This window comes from Adiantum capillus-veneris, chromosome 13 (assembly GCF_014529385.1).
Source record: "Adiantum capillus-veneris isolate H3 chromosome 13, ASM1452938v2, whole genome shotgun sequence".
Taxonomy (NCBI): Eukaryota; Viridiplantae; Streptophyta; class Polypodiopsida; order Polypodiales; family Pteridaceae; genus Adiantum; species Adiantum capillus-veneris.
Genome location: NC_140943.1, coordinates 145,359,365 through 145,374,726, shown reverse-complemented (window position 1 = coordinate 145,374,726; position 15,362 = coordinate 145,359,365). Strand labels below are relative to the sequence as shown.

Below are 15,362 nucleotides of genomic sequence, written 5' to 3'. Positions count from 1 at the left end.
TTAATTGTCTCATGAATGGTCTTCCCAAGATGATCTCGTAATTGTTCTTTTTGTTGAAATCAACTATTGCAAATGTATGCTCATACTCGATTCCGCAAGAGGTGACAATTACTTTTTCTAAAAGTCCTAGAGGCTTTTCCATGAACCCATATGCCAGGTGCAATTTCATTCTGGTAGATCTCAAAGCCGGTTTTCCCCATTTTTTCCAGATTTCTTTGGTGGTGATAGCGACTCCCGCTCCACTGTCAAGAATAGCTTTGGAAACTACTCCTTGGAATTCTAATGGTAGTGTGGTATTTCCATCTTCTCCCTCACAATATTGTCCAACCTTGTTTAAAGGTATTGGCCTAGTGTTTAGTTGAGGCTTGTCCAATTCTCTGATCCCTTCCTGAAGCTTCGAGGTAGGGTCTTTTACTCCAAATTTTTCTAAGCATTTGCCTACGGTGGTCCACATGTTTGGTTGTAACCTCAGGAGTTCAGCTAACGTGATTGTGCATGCCACAGGGGTGGACAATAACTCAATCAACCCTTGTGAATCCATCACTCTGTTGGAAGAAAGTCTTTGAGATGGGATTGCTCTCACCTTAGACTTAGCTTCATACTCCCCTAGGTAAGAGGGTAGAGTTTTTAGCGAGTCTGGTTGGCTGTGCCCCGAACTAATTGAATCCTGGTCTCCCCCTTGTGAATGCATATCAAAGTTCATTTGTGATCTTGCCTCAAATTCTTCAATGGGAGGTAAGATCTCACTTTCCTCCTTTCTCGTGCTATTTATTTGGTGGCTCACCCTGTTAACTTCATTTGCTTCCAGGATTGCTTCCACAGGTCATCTAGACTGTTACAATCTTTACCCATTTCTACCAATGTTTTAGGCTGGAAACCATCAATTGTCTCATCTGTTGTATTTGACACTATGATAGGTTCTCTCCTAGACTTAGAGGCAGTCGGGAGTCTCTCCTTCGTGTCTACTTGTTTCTCTAGAGTTGGTTTGATAGGGGTTGAAGCTGGTACCTCGTGCCAACTTGCAGGTTTACCAAGCGGATTTTCTATCAAGGATTGGGGTGTTTCAATCATCTTTCGACACATTTCCAACCTTTGTTTTTCTATTTCTGCATATGGATAAGTCATCCATCTTTGCTCTTGGGTTTGGTTGTTTTTGAGTATGGCTTTGTATACTTTTAAAAGTGCGTCTAACTGCTCATTTACTTTTTCTACCAGCACTGATCCTCCTGATCCTGCACTTTTGGGTTCTACTATTTCCTTGGGCCCTATTGTTGCCGCAGTGTGTGAGCTTAAACTAGTTAGATCCTCTAACTGCTCTAATCTATCCTTTGAGTGTTTTAACTCCTCGGATAGAGCCGTTTGCTCTCGTTCTCTCTTGGCTTTCATACGCGCCTTTCTAGCTTTCCAAGTGCTTCTCTGATTTTTCATTTCTGCACTTGGGGCATTGGTCTTTGGCTCTTCAATTATGGGTTCGTTTGTTATTCGTTGAGCTTGGGCTCGTGTCACTGCCTGAATAGGTATTACTGTCTCGTTTTCTGACCCTCCACTGGAAGGCACTGCTTTCAGCATGCTCAAAGTAGTTTTTGCTCCTTTGCTCGGGTTCTTAGGGCAATCAGGAATCAAGTGAGTAATTCCACACTCAGTGCAATATGCGTTGACTCTAATGATTTCATCATGATGATAGTCTCTTAGCCAATGATCTCCACCACACTTGTAGCAGGGTCCCTTAGGCTATTGAGGTGCTCCTGGAGCTCCTCTTTGTTGGTATGCATGCCTCTGCCGGCTCATGCCTCCGTTGGCTATGAACAACAGTGTTCGTTCATCCAAGCTGTATCTTCCTTCTCCTGCTGCCTGTGCAGCTGTTGGTGGTCCTGTGCTTCCAATCATGCTCCAAGGTTCTGGCGTTGTGGGTTCTTCCGGTGGATAATAGACACGATTTGCAGCATATCCATTGGAATCTTCGTAATATGCATGCATAGGTACCAAAGCCTTCTCTTCTTGTTCATTTACCGTTGGTGTGTATCTTATGCCAACTGGTCATAATCCTGGTAGGGGTGGTTGTTGCCCCAATACTAGTTGTGGTCTTTCTACACCTACAGGTAGTAGGTTGCCTGCTTGATACCTAGGCATCGGTGGAAGTTGAGGAGATGCTACCTGAACTTGGGGAGCATATGGTCGCTCTCTCACATATCCCTTGTTATAATAACATTCCTCCGTCACATGGTTTGTCCATTTTTGTTCAATAGCACACCACTTCGACTGTTTAGCCTGAGGCTTGGCATACATATTAATTTTTTTTAGCACTTCCTCTACAAGCTGCTCCTGGCTTACAGCTACTTCTCCTTTTGGTGCTGTCTTAGCGGACTTGCTTCCACTTTGTTGTGAGGATGAATCGTCATCAAGATCCTTGAATTCACCCTCCTTGTAGACCGCACAATTGTCTACAAGGTAAAGAGCCTCCTTAGTTAACTCATTTAACGTTGTGCTCCTCTTCATATGTAAGTCCTTCTGGAGATCTGCGTTCCTTAGTCGTTGAATAAATATAAGCATAAGTCTGGACTGAGTTGGCAGTTCTTCCACAGGGCAAAACTTCACATATCTTTTTAGTCGTAGGGCTGCCTTTCGCACAGATTCCCCTTCTTTCTGTTTGAATTTATGGATTTGTGAGATTGTATTATGAGCTATCCCCCTTTGTGAGAATTCCTCAATAAACTCGTCAAACAACTCCTCCATAGACTCAAAGTCTCTACGCTCCACAGAGTCAAACCAAGTAGCGGCATCCTCTTCTAGGGTAAGTCCAAACCCTGCAAATTGAGTAGAGAAGTCCAACACTTCTTCATCTCTAATTACACACACAAAGGCTACTACATGATCCCTAGGATCTCTGTTTCCCGTGTATTTCTTGTTTACCTATTTTTGCACTTGAGACGGTCTAATTCTACGATGGTCTACAAATCTCATCATTGGTTCTCCTCGTCCTACTTGATATACCTCCTCTGGCCTTCAGTAGTGGGAGGGTTCCTCTCCCAAAGGTGCCCCTAAGCCATAATTTCTAATGGTTCTTGCAAGAGGTGGTTCATCTCTTCAAACTCGTTCTATGGGTTGTCTTCCAGGCTGTGCCAACTCTTGAGTTTTTGGCTTACTCTCGCCTTGATATTGTGAATAGAGTGGCGGTTCTTGTAAATCTCTTAACGCTCATGCGGCTGGATAACCATCTCTGTTTCGGTCTTGTTCTAATGTCGCACTTTGTTGAAGCCATGCCTACAATGACGGTTGGGTTGCTTGTTGGTTCTGGTAGTTGAACGTCTGTTGTCGGTTAGAATGTGATGTTGCGTCGTACTCTTTTGAAAATGGATTTTTCGACTTGCTAGGGGTATAGATGGACCTTGGTACTTCTTCGGGGGCATATGTTGATGTTTCTGGAGCTGTTGCCTTATCTACCTCCTCTGGGAGAATACGTTTGTATTCTCGCCCGTACCTATCAACAAAAATGATATCCTTCCCCATAGCAATTTCATAAGAGAATAAGTAAAGAACCTTGTCTTTGCTTAATTCATTTGCGTAGGGTTCTTTGCATCAAAAATAAGAGACTACTCCCTCGCTCTCATGCTTGTAAATTCTCACATTCTCATTATAGGTAGAGACCCTGGTTGTTTTTTTATCATACATAAAAAGAGCTCCAGGTCAATCAATTTTTGGAGGCGGCTATTGAGCCTCTGAGACCATTTTTCCTTTTGCCACATTATCTCGATATCTGTTGTAATCCTCAGGGTTACTAACTATCAGATAGTGGTTCCCCTTTTCGTCTCGGAATCTATCCCCATCATCATAGACTCGAATTATCTCCAATCTCTGAGAAGGTCTTTCTTCTATACAAATACACTTGCGTCCCCGATAGTCAAAATAAACTAGGGCTCCCCTAGAGTTTGTTCCTTCTAAGAAGATTATAGTGTACTTGGCATCGTTCAAAGGGTTTTGGGAGGTACTTGCTCCTAGCATTGGTCCTTCACCGGAGAAACCTCCTGGCTGTTGACTACCCATCATGAAGAAGGACTTATATGATGAAGTGTCAGTATCAATACCCTCCTCAATGATTGGTGCTAATGGGTCTAGCCTTGCTTGAGTTACACTCTCCTCAGTGGACACTAAGCTACCCTGATCACCTGCCACTTTTTGGTCTCTAGGAATGTATCTTCCCGATCTTAAATTCATCAAATTTAGCAATGCAATTTATCACAAATCCAACCACTCACCTGGCAAGGGATCAGTTTCCGCACAACTTCTTACCTTGCCGCTGAATATACCATTACACAAGCATTTAATTTCGGCAATCGAATCAAAGTATTTAACCGCTAGAGGTGGTCTTAGTAATGATTGATATAATTGGAGGGTTAACCTCAACCACTACTGTACTTTATACACTTCGGATGTTCTTGATTAGGTTTGCTAATCTGGAACTGTACTTTACTCGAATGATTGTCAGTTTAGAGGGAAAGTCTCAATTCCGCCTTTGCTCCGTCAAAAGGTCAAACAAGGGCCAATTTCACTTCTGAAAGAAGTTCTAGAACTCTTAAGTCAATTGGAACATCACTCTATGTCCAATGTCAGATTTGGACTTCAATAAGCCCCTGTAGACATCCTACGCGTAGCATGTCTACCTGCTCTGTTTTGGCTAAAATTTGCACTATAGATTCCCCTTGATGTGCTGAGTCCACACCTATTCTCACTTTTTGATTTGGACACCTATAAGCTGATCAACTGATCAGAAATCTGTTCTAGCAGCCTGATGTTGGTCTGACCAGTCAAATCAACTCCAATTTTGACCAAAATTGACTAGGAGACTTGCCTCAGGCTATACAACACCCTGCTATGCCTACAGTCAGATTTTGACTTCAATATCATGCAATAGACATCCTACACGTAGCATGTCTAACTACTCAAAATTGCTCCAAATGCAAACCACAGACTCCACTTAAGGTGCTAATCACTCTGGTATGCTCACAATTGGATTTGGAGTGCTAAATCAGTGTGTACACATCCTACACATAGGATGTCTAAGTGATCTGTTTGACCCCAAACTTGAGCCACAGCTTCCCCTTGATGTGTTGAGTCCACAACTATGCTCAGATTTTAGTTTGGATTTCAAAAGACCCCAATTTAAGCTATCCTAGCCTTTTTCAATCAAAAATGTTTAAGTCTGCTTAAAACCCAATTTTCTCTCCCAATTGAGATGAAACCTTTCTCATGCACTCAATAAATCATGTAGATCATGCTCATGAAGCCATCCTATGGTTTTGGTCTTAAAATAATGCCTTGGCACAATTGGGGTAGGATGTATGGCAGTTTCCTTTCTTTTGGCCTTATCCTGTCAAGATTTGGTCAAACTTCCACTTTCCAGGTGAAAATAGGGTAATTGCTACCTTCTAAACACACTGGCGAACTCAGATTTTCAAAATTCTCACCAAAACACCCTGTAGACATCCTACACGTAGCATGTCTACTGTCTTAAAAATTAACTTTTTTCTGATAGAAGTACTTCCTATGCTCTGCAGATCTCTCAGAAATACTAGACAAACTTTTGAAATTCAATTCAGCTTCTAAACACTCTTTTTCGTCTTTTACAGCTCTTTGATGAGCCTAACAACAAATATAGCATGCATGAAGTGCTCCAGATCATAAATCATGATGTCCTACTTACCCTACTCCTACTCATCATGTGAGATAGTGATTTTGGTGTCTCGGTTGCTTCCTGGCCTCTCTGGACTCTCAAGCTATCCTTTCACTGTCTCTACCACTCCAACTCCTACTCTCTACACCACAACTTAACTAATACCTAAAACTATCTAAGTCTACCTAAGCCGAAGGATCTAGGCCAGACACTCGCTCCCTAGACTCTTCCTAAGACCTAGAGAGTCCCCCACCCTCTGATCCTATCTAAATGTAAAACAAGACTGTGGCAAGCCAGAAAATCCCTATCCTCAAGGACTAGTCTCGGTCACCTACCTAGGGTTTTCATCCCCGGAAGCGGTGCCAATGTTGGCGGATACGCCGCGACGGACGTCAGCACAGCGAGAACTCACCTAACAAGATTTGTTAGCGAAGGACGAAGCTCGACCCGCAGGCGCGTGGAAGCAAGCATAGGGTATCAACCTACGCTCGATCAACTATTGACTACTTCCTACAGAGTTCTCTACCCAATGTCTAAGCTATAGCCTTCAAGAGTACACAATAGGAGATTTCCTACAACGCTTTCAAGAGCCAAATACCCATCAAACGTTCTCAAAACGCTACGGAACTTGAGGGAAATCCTATTAACACCAATAGGTCGCTCTCCCTAAAGTCCAAGAACCAAAACTTCAATCCTAAACACCCGGTGCAAAATCACATAGGATGTATGGTCGAAATTTACAGGTCGACGTTTCTGAAAACTAAATTGAGTAAATGTGTAGCTCTACTCATTACGAACGCGTGGATATGCTGAAATGCAAAAATAGACAATGTATGCTCACCGAATCACCAGATATAGCTCGTGGGTCGATCTCACGAAGCCGAGCCGTACACCTGCAATGTAGGTGTTGGCGCGTAGCTCTCTTCGGGAGCAACACACTGCACTTCTCTGCACTCGATTCCGACCACCAGTGCGCGCGTAGCGTCAAGACAAAACTCTCACTCTCTCTCGTACATAAAGTACGCTCAACTCAGACAGAAAAAAACTTATAAAAATGACAAGGGTTTTTTTTGCATTAAGGTCAAAAGTGGTATAAATACCTTACAATCTCAAACCCTAATATTCCAATTTAACCAATTTCTCAGTCTAAATGTCAAAAATGGGATACAATTTAGAAGCTTCTGCAAGCCCCACTATTTACAAAGGTGAAATGACGGTTTCTTCTCAATTAAGGAATAATTACAAAGGAAATTAGTATCCCGCCGGGCAATCATCCTCCTTTGAGTGTGTTCAGCTGCTAACAAAAGAGGATAAAGGTGAAAGAAGAGGGTGCTCTTTCTTTCCCTTTTCTTCCTTTGTTTCCTCTCTTCGCTTTCGGAGCGACGAGGAGAAGGACTATAGGTTGACCGTTTCCTCTTGGGAGGAGTTGCTGATCGTCTAAACCATCGTCTTCATGGAGCCACATCTTCTGAGGAACTTAGGGATTCATTACTTTCTCGTTCTTTGGATTCCTCCTCTCTTATGGGAGAGAGTCTTCTTTTGGGGGTCTCATCAAGAGGCCTCCTAAGCTCTCTCTCCTCTTGGAGAGGAAAGGAAATCCCATAAGCACGAAGTTGTTGAGTAACTTTGGCTTGCAAAGCGTGGTTGCCCATAGCTTGTTGCAACCTAGTGACAAGATAATTGACAAAGATGGGGGCATCATCATTAGCACCTTCATGTGCAAAATCAAAGTTATCAGTGTTCATTCTACTCTCTTGGTTATTGTCAGCCATGCTAATTAAACTTATGTGTTTACTTAGTGTATGCTTTGGCAATTCAAAACCTTAGTTGCTACTCCTCTTAGCCTTTGAAAATAGGCACTTAAGTATCTACACCCACGGCTCAAATTGGTTAATTATAGAGAGTAGTGGAGTGAGTCTAACATAGTGAAGTTGCCGAGGGATAGCTCCTTTCGGACTTCTTATGGCTCCTTGCCCAGGGTTAGTTATAGCTCCTTTCGGACTTCTTATGGCTCAATAATGATAAAGTCGTAGGCAAGTCTAAAAAGACTCAATTATCAAGACCAAATCTCCCGAGGTGTGCACCATATCCCACATAGTGGGCTCAACAAAACCGATAAAAGATCCCAGTCCCACTTACCCTAATATAATTAACAAAATCAACCATTAATAGGCTACTTAAGGACCTGTCTTCTTAAGCAAGAAAAGAGAAACCAAATGCTCTAATTCCAATGTAATGGAAATGACCTATGAACTTTGAGAGTAGCGGAATTAGGAAATTAAGTGAAGCACTTTTGTGAGGTTACTTTGTGAGCATAGCGAGTGAACTTAATTGATGGTAGCAACATAAACAGAGTACTTAATTAACTTGGCATGAACAATACTTTTGCAAGAGAGAGAGAGAGAGAGTTTAGAGAACATGACAACAGTTGAGGACCGGATTCATACGGAGCCGGTCCCCCCTCGAATAGGCATTTGTATTATAGTTTCTCCCATCAAGAGAGACTTGTTACAATACGATCTTTGTGTTCCTTGTGACCTAGGTGATGCAATGAAGATAAAAAGCTTCATGCATCACAAGCATAACATAAACTTTGTAGAAATCATTAACTATCCCAAGCCTCAGTCCCAAGGCCTCAAACACCTTCGAAGGTGGAGAGAGCTAGCGGGAAATGAGGATAGGGAAGAGGAAGAAGAAAGATTCCATAGGAGAAAGAAATAGTTCCTCACGTATCATCACTCTTCTTGCTAGCATACATAATAGCATAGTAATGAAGATGGAGAAGATGGCAAGCTTAAGGATTGAAGCATGGCTCTTGGTTGGATTTGCATTCCATAGCCAAGAGTGTTGGTATAGGCTCTCACTTCTCACAAGCTTGGAGAAGGAGGTGGAGTTCCTCAACTTTCACCAAGTGAGAATGATCCACAAAATGAGTGTGTGTGTGTGTGTGGTGTATATCCCCCCAGCACCCCCCTTGCTTGCTTGGGGCGAGTTCTAGACTTTCCACATGCTTCAAGCTCATTGGACCCCTCTCCCCCTAGCCAATCACATGCAACAGGCATTCAAGTACATGGGTAGTCTTTGGACAAGAGTCCTCCTTACCCCTTAGAGAGAGAGAGAGAGCTTGAAAATATCTAGATATTTGTTGGATGGAACTAGAAGCGCATTGGACCCCTCTTTAGCCCAACCAATAGCATTCAAGCACACCATGTGGCTAAGCATAGGGAGAGTCTCACATGTGTTCTATGTGCCCCTTGAGAAAAGGGGTGCCCTTTGGGTGAGTGGGAGGTTAAGTCAAAGATTCCCCCAACTTTGGGACTTTCCCCCTCCTTTGTAGGATCTTTTTTTGACTCAAGCACCTTACCCCCCATGCATGGGAAGTTTCTTAAGCACCTTCCTCATTAAGTTTGTAGGGTCTCTTTTTGACTCAATCACCTTACCCCCCATGCATGGGAAACTTCTGAAGCACCTTCCTCATTAAGCATGACAAGCACCTCAAGCACCTTAGTCATCAAGCACGACAAGCACCTCAAGCACCTTAGTCATCAAGCATGACTAGCACCTCAACCTTAGGTCGGGTTCCCATCTCAAGCTCAACCCTAGCTTGCCTAAGGTCAAAGGACTTTTAACACTGACCATTGGAGGTCTTTAATGAAGCTAACCCTAAGGTCTTTTAAGCTCCATTAGATGCACATTATCTTTGATAGACTACCTCCTTTTGGACCCGTATTGAGATGTAACCATCTCTCCTCTTGGTCCCCTATTGAGATAAGTCTAGAAGCACTTATTGCACATTGCTCTTTGGTAGACCGTCTCCTTTTGGACCCCTATTGAGATGCAACCATGTCTCCTTTTGGTCCCCTGTTGAGATAGGTCTAGAAGCACATGTCTCTATTCTAACTCTTGTTCTTGTTTATTCTCCCACATTAAATGATCAGTTTAATATGAGAAAATCGTTTGGGTTAGCCAGATATTAGAATTTATGACATATTCTGCAAGCTCTAGAGCTACTATTGCACCAAGAATTAATGCAAAGAAGCAAGCAAGAACCACCAGCTCATCCTTCATAGCCTGAAACGAAAGTATATACGACTTTTCAAACTCAACTAGAAGAAGACACCAATACACATGACTATTTGGATTGAAAGAACAACAAATAGAGACAACAAAGTTCAAGACATAGAATAAAAACCAAAAAAATATGTCAATTTTCATCAGCATCATGAAATATCAAAATATGTCACTGCGCAGAGCATACGCTACAAAGAGATCATTACATCAATCTTTTTTGAAGTTTTTCAATACATCCAAGAATCCAACAAATGCATTATTTAGAGATCCCAAAAGTTTAAGCTTCTCAGCATGCTCGGCCTTGTGAGCTGCTTCTGATTCCCTTTGTTGAGCCGCCATGATCTTGGTCGTATTTGCCATAAAAACAAGGGAGTCCTCATTTTTTTTTCTTTTTGTTGGCGTTAGTCTCGAACAAGACATAAGACACTTTCTTTTATAGCTGACGATGCTCCTTCTCCTCCATCCTCTCTTGTCTGTTCTGCGAGAGACTCATCAAATCCTGCATACCCCCTGCATATCAATGTTGTTTGGAGACGCGAAGTGTCAAAGCATGAGACTCGTGGACTACATTTGCTCGGTTATGCATGTACTCATCCACACTATATTATACCAATCATAGGTTATCCTATGATCATTCCCGATATAGAATTGTGAGCTTTGTCATCGTACACGCGTCCCCATTTTTTGTGCAAGCTTGGCCATCTTTGTCACCTTCTGAAAAAAGCGAAGCAAGCTGTGTCGCAACCTTTGACCAAAGATCACCACCCTGTTTGGGAGGTTTCCCAAAGTCATCATGAGCTGCACAACCCTTGCATCTTTCCAGTTCTCTCTCCCCTTCTTGTCTTTGTTGCCCTCATCTGGACTAACCATGTTGGCTTGATTCTTCTTTCTTCCTTTCCATCCACTGCTTGTAGTGTTCGTCATTGGTCCCACTTCGCTTGTTTTTGTTTGAAGCCTTCGCTTGGTTGGCAATTTGGGTAGTCTACCTTTGTCCCCATTTACACCCTTGCTGGTATCTCCCTCCATTGTTATTGTTAGTGAGTGAACCTATGGAGGAGACAGAATAGGACTCCATTTTGTTATGTTTATTCGTTGGTCGTATGGGTGGATGAAATGGCCTGAAGCCAAATGGAGATCCTCCAAAAGGGGAGATGGGAAAGCCGCCTTAATCAAGTGAAAGAGAGTATGGCTTTGAGAATACTGGGACAATAAGGGAGTGAAATCACACTCCTGACTCCCTTGGGAGTAACTAGAAGGGCTTTGTGAATCCATTTCCTGAAAAAAGAGTATAACAATAAAACAGGCGTTCAGAGATTTTTTTGGCATCACAAATAACTCGACCGATTGTAGTGCAAGCCAAGGTGAAAAGCATCAATCATTACCTCAGCTAATCACCATCCATCGACATAGAGTAAGTCAAGCAACCAGTTAAGCATTATGCATTACCTCAGCAAGAGCTACGTAGCGAAGTATTTTTTATTTCATGGAAGCAACCAAGCCTAAAATCTAGAAACTAACATGCGTATGGACTTGGAATCACATCAGATTTTTGGACTCAAGTGAAATAGGCAAGTGAGAAATGCTAGTCATTTTAACTAGCCAAGGTACAAAGCATCATGCAAAAACTCAACTACTCTACATCTATCAATGCATACAAGCTGAATTGCAACCAACATGTTGAAAACACTTAATCATGCAACAAAACTGAATCACAACCACAAAATTCTATGGCTAGCATGCATGTGGAGTTGTGTTGATACAAACATGCACATAGAGCTTAATTTCTAAAATCACATCTGACTTGCAGTGACTAATTGCTAAAGCTGAACATTTGACGGCCATCGAGGATTCTTAGCAAACCTTACCAACAATCATTGAAGTTGAAAACAATATCTTCTCAACCAAGGCTAAGCATAAGACACACGACTCTAAACCAAGCCCGACATAACAAACCAGTAGCCTTTTTCAAGTTTATGGGCTGCAGATGATGAAGAGCAAGGAATGGTGAGAGGTGAAGGCTCTCTCAGAGCTTCTTGCAGGATGCAAAACAAAGCTCTCAGCTCCCCTTTTCAAATGACAAGCAGACTGCAGAAGCTCACAAAAGCGATAAGCGAGAAAGGGGATCTTGGCAATGATCGGTCCTCACGTTGCGTGTCCATCCTTGGACAGTTGTGGCTGGGTGCCCAAATTTATTGGAAGCATGGACATGCGTTGGTGGGTGACTCGGTCTCTGCGCGCGATGTCCAGCAACTAGTGTGTAAGCGCTTTGTTGAGGATGTGCAACACTATTGGTCAAGAGTTAAAAAACCATGTTGTCCACTTCAATTGTTTAAGTAGCCTAAGAAATTTTAGCATCCAAAGAGTGACATTAGCACTGTTTTCAATTTGATTGGGTGGAGAAAGAGAGAGAGGAGGGGGGAGAGAATAATAATAATAAGAAGAAAGACTATAGATTAAAGATGAGAAAAATAAAACATACCTTTGAAAATTTGAAGGGTACTCCATTGTACACGTGTTGAAACTCCTTCGACATACATCCTCCCTTTCTGCCAAAAAGCATTGTCGATAAATTTTAAAAAGTATAATTTATGGAGGGCAAAAGTGTAGTGAATGTGAGTGTGAGAGAGGGGTGAAAAGGTTAAAGATATCAATGCAAAGGTTAAGAGAATGGTCTTGTTTTTTTCAAAGATAAGCTCTACCATTATTTAACCAATGACAACAATAAATTTTTCTCAATTAGAGCATCATTGAGATAGGGTTTGAAATTAGTTGCATTGTCAGAGCAATAAGTTTTGTTTAGTTAGAGCATCTCGTTTGAGGTAGGCCTTACTATTAGTGTGATCTCTCAGTAGAGAGACATTAAGAACTTTTGGAGGTCATTTGGTGGTCTTTCTAAGAAAAAAAGAATCTTTGGCGTTCTCTCTCTAGAAAATAGGAGGGTAAAAGAAAAGAAGTCCTCAATACAACCATTTGAAAAGAATACTTACAAGTAGATTCTTTCCGCAATTTCGATGACCGTGGTGATTGAAAAATACTCTTTTTAGTTACAATGAATGCGTCTTAGAGAGAGATTCAAGGACTCCATATCTTTCTCATCTATATTTGCAACATCTCCATAATGTTGTTCTTATGTTTTTTCTAGCATTTAGGAATAATGATTTTCTCATCCACACCCATAAACCTCTGCACCAAACACCCTAAATATCATCTACACATTGACTTGGAACGTCAATATGAGCCATTATGTAAGCGAAGCAAAACTAATAAACAAGTGACATTCACAGAGAAAGAAAGACTCAATGCAAAGGGAGAAAAACATGTAGATATTGGTCACATGATTCGTTCTATCCTTTGAATCATATGACTAATTCTTCTCTTGCATTCGCAAATCCTATTTCTTAATTGATATTTGCTTGTAATGAAGAGAATAGCTCGCTTAGCTATTGCAAAGCTTTAATTGGCCAAGCTAAAATTTATAAATGCATGGTGCATCAACAGGCAAATGAGATTGCACAACTTTCTCATTTGCATTCTTATGACCAAAAAACCATATTGTACGGACCTTACAAAAGAAAGCTACAAGCTTAGGTGCCTGTGTACGAAAGAAAAAACTACAAAATCTTGAAACCTTAAAGGTTGGCTCTGGTGGTCTTAAGAAAAGAATCCAAGCATTGAAGCAGGGATTCTAAACATTCTACACTATTTGAACTAAACTACTTGGTTTCTTAGATAGCTAATTTCTCGCAGCAGTCGAACTTGTCAGGGTCAAAATACTTGTAACCCCTTTGATTGAAGTTTTGAAAGTCACGACTGCTAATCAAACTAGAGTGCTTTGTTAGCCGCATTTGTATTGAATCGAAGTGAGGGTTGTCACCTTAAGGTAACAGGATTTTTGGAAAACAAAGCACAATCTCTCTCTCTCTCTCTCTCTCTCTCACACACACACACACACACACACACACACACACAAGATTTTCTCTTCTATCTTCTTGTTTGCTTGTGTTTACAATGGCACGATCTTGATGTCTCAATTTTGATATGTCTAAATATGTCCTTAGCTATTAAATTGTATTAATTCTTTGATTCAATCTCTCTTTATTTTGTGCATTCTTGTTATTTGTGTAAGCATGGTTGCGTCATTTGAAGATTCAACAAGTGTATATATTCTTCCAGAAGAAAATGGAGAGAGAGAGAGAGAGAGAGAGAGAGAGAGAGCTTGTTACCTTTCATCAAAGCAAGCTTTTTTGTTTCTTAATTGGTACTGTCTCAAGTGTGTTACGATTGTGATGCAACAATTTTGAGTCGTGTACCTCACAAAAGAACCGTAAGAAGGGTTAGAATCTATATAAAGTGATACGGATCATTTAAAATATGTTCCTTTTAGATTTTTATGTTTGGACGAAAAAGAAAACATGCAAGTCTCCTTGCATGGGGGAATTTGCATAGTCCTCCCCAATTTTAATAATACGAGGGAACGTGCCATTCCCATGGCAGCGTGCAATTTCCAGTGTGTTCGTTTCATTGTGTTCAAAGTATTTATATACCTTCTATTTCTACATTCATTTGTCGATTGTCCTAATCAACACGATGATGCCAGCTAAAGCTTCCTTTCCAAAGAGTCTCCTTGTCTTTGTTGCTTCCATTGATCACACCATCTGTCTCACAAAAAGTTTGCACATCTTTGCCTCTCTTAAAAAAATAGCAAGAAAGATAAAGAGTCTGCCACACAGCCATGTTGAGGATATCCTGCAATCAACACATTCCAAGAGATAACATTCCAAAAAAAGAACTTCTCATGCTTTCATGCGGGTACCAGATTTGGCATACGAACTTCAAAAATGTGTTCCCCAAAAATTGGTGAAGCTCTGTTTGGCCTGTTGGATTGGTTCTGACAGCTCATCGCTTTTGACGCTCTATCCGTCTATGCTATCAACCATAGTATCACCGATCACATCTTTTTGCACAGCCAGCAATCTTGTTGTGAATTATCCCACATGTAAGTGTCTTGCTATTAGCAGCGGCTAACACGGGCTACACCAATTATACACCAAGATGTGGATGTGCTATAGTGCACAATATTTCATTTTCATTGTATAGGGCCTTGGGTTCATGTAGGAGTTCCAAAATTGTATGAGTCTAGGCTAAAGAGCTCAACTTCATCCCATAGTTGAAGGGTTTGAGGCCCAAAGCTATAAAAGGGCCCTATGCTTAATGAGAAGTCATTCTTGGGTGAGTTCTTCTCTTTGTAGAGTGGATGGTCATGAGCCTCATGGGCTTTCCATGCCCATGTAGCTCTTGATTTCTAATAATCAATTACACTTTCTTCCTTATTAGTCTTCTTTGTTTGATCATGTGGAGTGAGATTGTATTAGTGTGATGGTAGATCTCTAATCCCTTTTTTGAGTTAATCTCTTCTATCCACACCATTGGCCATGGTGTGTGAGGGCTATGCCTTCCTTCTCTTCATCTCTCTCTACAAGGTGTGCGGTTAGTGTGTGTGCATACGTAGTCGCATTGAGGGGTTGTACCGGAATGGACACACTAATGCGGAGTAGGTATGTTAATTGCATGCTTGTGTAGTTGTGTGATTAAGAGTTGTGAATAGAGTGATTGATGTGAGAGG

The 15,362-nt window shown here is 41.5% G+C and overlaps 1 pseudogene; it reads right to left on the bottom strand.

Annotated features, from left to right (window-relative positions):
* The window catches only part of LOC147445018 (uncharacterized), a 31,847-nt pseudogene extending 20,266 nt beyond the window's left edge, over window positions 1–11,581 (bottom strand).
* Between the last annotated feature and the right edge of the window lie 3,781 nt (window positions 11,582–15,362).